Raw genomic sequence first — 5,118 nt, 5'->3', positions numbered from 1 at the left:
GCCCGTCAATCAAACTGCAGGCACACCTTTGACCTCGACCCTAAAGCCGGACTTCTCGGGGTTCCCTTTTTTTTTAAAAAACCCAGGAAACCCCGTAGCAACGCGTTATCGTCCAATCATTGGCGCCCTTGGAACGTGTTTTCTATTGTTTTCTATGAACCAGATGCATTGACATGTTTGATTGGTTAATCCCCACCCACAGTACACGCCCACAGGTTACCTGCTTATATGCACCTGGGCAGACACGCGGTCGGCCTCACTCTTTTGTTTGCGTAGCCTACTGCCCGCAGCACAGGTCAACGTTGCAATGGAGAGGCTTATTTTTCAATTGTTGGCTCAGATGCTCACGGTGGTCCAGCGTATGAATACCGCCGTGTCGCGTAGGACGTCCGCTATCGAGGAGTACCGAGAACGTGTGGACGGAACGATGACCACCAGCAGAAGACATTCTCTAAGGGCAGCCATGGCGGCCAAGAAACGCTGGCAAGCTCTGGCAGAGGTCCGGTTCCCCAGACAGTTCTGGGTGGACGAACGATCCTCTGACTGGTGGGAGAATTTTGTGTGGACTCGCTGGGATGATGACCACTGGATTGCAAACTTCAGGATGTCGAGGGGGACATTTTTTGAACTCGTGGAGGCTCTACGTGGCCGCATGGAGAGGCAAGTCACTGGCATGCGGCGCCCCGTTCCAGTTGAAAAAAGGGTGGCTGCCGCATTGTGGTACTTGGCCACCCCTCAGTACTTCCGGACAGTAGCCCAGCAATTCGGACTCGGAGTCACTACGGTTGGCGATATCCTTAAGGAGTTCATCTCGCCATGGAGGCAGAATTGTACAGCAAGGTGGTGTGCCTCGGAGACCGGCTTGGAGCGGTGAGTGTCATTCTATGCCCTTTTCCCTTTAAATGTTTTTTTTCTTGTTTGACAGATGAGCAACGAATACGCGAGGCACCCCACGCTAACATGTCATTGTTTTTTCCCCTTATTTCAGAGTATGGACGGGTTTGCCAGGCTAGGATTCCCGCATTGTTTCGCGGCCATTGATGGAAGCCACATCCCTATCCGTGCACCCGGGGGAAGCATAAAGGAATACGGGAACAGGAAGGACTTTTGCTCTGTTCTCCTCCAAGGAACTGTGGACTTCTCCGGACGCTTTATAGATGCCGAGGTGGGGTGGAGCGGGAGGAGGCATGATGCCCTTGTTTTCAGGGAATCTAACCTAAGGAAAGCCATGGACGAAGGGGTCTTTGTTCCAGGAAACCCCACCGTCACCATTGAGGGCGTGCGTGTGCCGGCGTTGGTGCTGGGGGACGGAGCCTACCCATTACGCCGCTGGCTCATGACTCCCTATAAGCGGCCAAGGACGGACGTGCAGAGCCACTACAACCTCAGTCACTCCCGGGCAAGGAATGTAGTGGAGCGTGCCTTTGGACGTCTGAAGTCACGGTTCCGTTGTTTAATGTCACGACTCCATGTACACATTGACAATGTGACTCCGCTGATAATCGCATGTGTGATTTTGCACAACATATGCGAGGACAAGGGACATAACATCCCCTTCCCTGAGGACGAACCTGAACCTGTAGTCCTTCAGGATACACAGGACATCCCTGAAGCCAGGAGAAAGAGGATGTATGCGGAGGGGTGCAGGGTTCGGGACGCTGTGGCCACTCACCTCTACAGAAACAGGAGGCGTGTGTGATTGTTTTTTTCTACTGTGTTGTGAAATAAAGGTTTATGTTCTTTGTTTAATCTTGTCTTGTGATGTTTGTCTATTTTACCTGCCAAAAAAACGGGGAGTCTCTGGCCCAAAAGCACTTTGACAGACCTTAATGCTAACTCAGCGCTGAAGTTGACAAACACAGTACGGAAGCGCTTAACAGGGAAAGGTTGGGGAGGCGGGTGGCCAGGAAGTATTGGCGACCCCTGTCAAACTGGAGGATTAAACCACAGATGTTCCAAGGAATAATTTTATTGGTTGGCAGCTTTGATACATTTGAAATTGGGGTGGTCGATCGGAGCAACGCATGTTCGTTGCCTAACCGTCATTCTGAAGATGCCGAAGCCACGGAAGGGCTCCTTCTGGCAGCGCGCCGAGGCTGAGGCACTTCTGGAGCTTGTGCTCCAATCGAAAAGTGTTGGCCGCCTTATGTCCAGCACCCACTGCCACACCAAGGGTGCTTACCTGGTGTTGGCATCAAAGCTGAGGGAGAGGGGCTACGTCCGGACCTGGGAGCAGGTCCGGACAAAATTTAAGCGAGTGAAGCTGGACTTCCTCAACAGTCTGGAACAGTGGGGGGGGATCCCGCAGCCAAGTGGGAGAACGGTCTTCCACGACCAGATGGTGAAAATATGGGAGAAGGCTGGGAAGCCCCCCCTGGACATGAGGAGGCATATGGGTGAGTGCTGCGTTGTGTTTTACCCTTCAACATGCATGGAATGACTAGCTGCCTCTTTCCCCTACTGTCCCCAATGAAATTCGAGAAAGTATTTAGATGCTGTCAACCCCCTCTGACTTAGCCCGCCAGTACTGTAGAACCACTTTGGTTATGCGCTTAGACTCTAACTGTGTTGTGTCCACCAGCTGTGTTTCATCTCTGGTTTGTGTGCTTTTACTTATGATTTGTCTTTTTCTTTGCCCAGCCACACAATCACCATCCAAGCTGGCAAAAGCACCTGAGCGTGAGGAGGGGGAGGAAGAGGGACCTTCCACCTCGGGACAGGCTGCAGGTGAGAGTTTTATGTCTGTGAGGGAGACCCATGTGTGTGTACCCCCATGGAGCCATATGGGAGCCTGATGTGATGCTTCCTTTTGAAGTGTGATCAAATTCTTTGTTTGATTTCTATAGCAGAAACTATGGAGGCAAGGCTGCGTGCCATGGAGGCCAGGGTTACTTCCTTGGAGGCTCAAGTGGCAGAGCTGAAAGGGGAGATTGAGCAGCAAAGGCAACAGAGGGAGGCGGAAGAACGTAGGTTATGTTCCCCACTGCCCAACTCTTCTCACAGTGTGGCTAAGGCCACTAAAAAGTGTATGCATGTAAACTAAAGAAATTTGAAAATATGTGTGGCACTAATGTGTTCTTTTTCTCCCTCCCCACACAGTTAAGAAGAAGGAGGATGAAGAACTCTTCCGCCGCAAAGTCCGGGGGTCCGTGGGACGGTTGAGCAGGAGAGTGAGGGAGATGGAAGGGGCTGGGCAGGGGAGCAGTGGGACCTGAGTTTTGTTTTCTGTTTGTGTTTTGGGGTAGGGAGTGGGGGGGGGTCCAAGTTTCATTCCCTAATGTTTTTCCCCTGTTAAATATATACTTTTGTTAAAAAAAAAATGGTTTTCCAGGGGGGTGGGGGGTGGTGGTGCTGGTGGGGCTCCAAGTTACACTCCCTAATGTTTTTCCCCTGTTAAAATGTTTTTGAAAATAAAATGTTATTGCAAATTTTATTAAAAGACTCCAGTGTGACTCCTTAAACTCGCACATCTTTCACCCCACACTCCTAAAACTCCTTGAACTAACACCCCTCCAACCTCCAACCCACACAACAGTACCAGAATATACACAATCACTAGAGAGGCCGCTTTCGGCCTTCCTGATTCTACAGTAGGGTACACAGAGACAGAGTCAAAAATATAAACTTTATTCAACAAACAACAAAACACAGATAACATTAAATAGAAAAACTGGGCCAAACTAGGAGGGGGAGTACTTGTCCGCTGGTTTTATTTTTCTCTTCCCGAGAATAGTCCTCCTTCTTGTTTGGGTGGAGGCATTCTGAGACGGAGTCGGTGGGGTGGGTGCTGGAAGTGGTGGTGTGGGTGGGGGGGGGGAGGTTGGCGGCGATTTGTGGAGGGTAGGCCCTTTCCATGACCGCTACCGCCCTCTCCATCAGTATCCTTATCAGTCGCACCTCCTCCACGCCTTCGCGTAGGATTTGGTTTGTCTCCCTAAGGATTGCCCTCAATTTTCTCCCCTCCTGGGCAATGAGGGTGAGCATGGCTTGGTCAGCGGCCGCGGCACGCCGTGACTCCTCCTGGCAGTGCTCAAGGAGCCTCTCTCCCACGCTTGTCAAGACGGAGACGCGCCTCAGCCTGCCGCGTTCCCTCATAAGCCTCTCCTCTGCTGGGAGCGCACCTCTAGGTGGTGGGCTGCCTGGAGCCAGGGGTGGTTCCTCCTCATCTGAAAGAACCTCTGTTGGCAAAAAATGAGAAACAAAACTGTTAGTACCATCGATAAAGTCAAAACACACCATGGTGCCCATGGTGTGCTTTTTTGTCCCCGTGTTTTCCAGCCAAGAATTTAAACAATCCCCGGGGAGCACATGGTTATTTTTTGTTTGCCCATGGTGTGCTTTTACTTTTGCCTACTTTCACAGCAAGACTCTCAAAAATTAAAAGGGAGCACATGGTTAGTGCCTAGCGACATTGTCCTGCAGCTATGGCTCGAAAGGAACAGTTCATGCACGCTCACCATCTTGAATCTGTATCCGCCTGCGCCGGGCAGGAGGTCCAAGCACCCCACGCTGTTCCTCCTCCTGTGTTCCGGGTATGAAATCTGCAAAAAAAGAAAAAAAAACAGATCTAGGACCAAAGGGTGGCAAAGCAAGCTTCAAAGCCTACACCAGCAACGCAGAGGGACTCTCTTCTTTCTCTTAGCAGTGCTGCTGCCCTGCACAAACAGAAAAGCACAAAGCAGTTAAAACAGCCCCCCCCTATTGTTACTAATACTTACCAATGTTTGTTGATGCCCCCGAATCACTATCCACGTCCGGTGCTGCTGGAGACTCGAGGGGCCCCGTCCCTGGCAACTGTGTCTCTGTGGACAAGAGCAGAAAATAGTGAAAAATGAGCAAGCATACACCATGAACCACAAAGCAAGCTCCCAAAGTAGTGAGCCAAAGTACTGCAGAAGGCCTATGGGCGAGGCATGCAGCAAATATTTTGGGGTCGTTGTTTAAACATGACCGTTTCAAATAGTAACCACAGCAAGCACTCCACAGCCTACCATCTTATAAAATCTTTTAAAAATTAAAATTAAAATATAAAATTAAAACCGTTGCAAATAGTAACCACAGCAAGCACTCCACAGCCTACCATCTTATAAAATCTTTTAAAAATTAAAATTAAAATAT

At 50.3% G+C, this 5,118-nt stretch overlaps 1 long non-coding RNA gene across 1 annotated transcript; it reads left to right on the top strand.

Moving 5' to 3' along the window:
• The first annotated feature begins 2,637 nt into the window (after positions 1–2,637).
• LOC143831084 (uncharacterized) lies at positions 2,638–3,186 on the top strand. The gene is made up of 3 exons (XR_013228699.1): positions 2,638–2,727; positions 2,847–2,966; positions 3,100–3,186. It is a non-coding gene; the product is annotated as an uncharacterized LOC143831084 (long non-coding RNA).
• Positions 3,187–5,118: the final 1,932 nt, after the last annotated feature.

Source organism: Paroedura picta, chromosome 3, assembly GCF_049243985.1.
Source record: "Paroedura picta isolate Pp20150507F chromosome 3, Ppicta_v3.0, whole genome shotgun sequence".
NCBI lineage: Eukaryota > Metazoa > Chordata > Lepidosauria > Squamata > Gekkonidae > Paroedura > Paroedura picta.
Note: the sequence above shows the minus strand (reverse complement) of the source record. Positions and strands in the feature narration are given on the sequence as shown.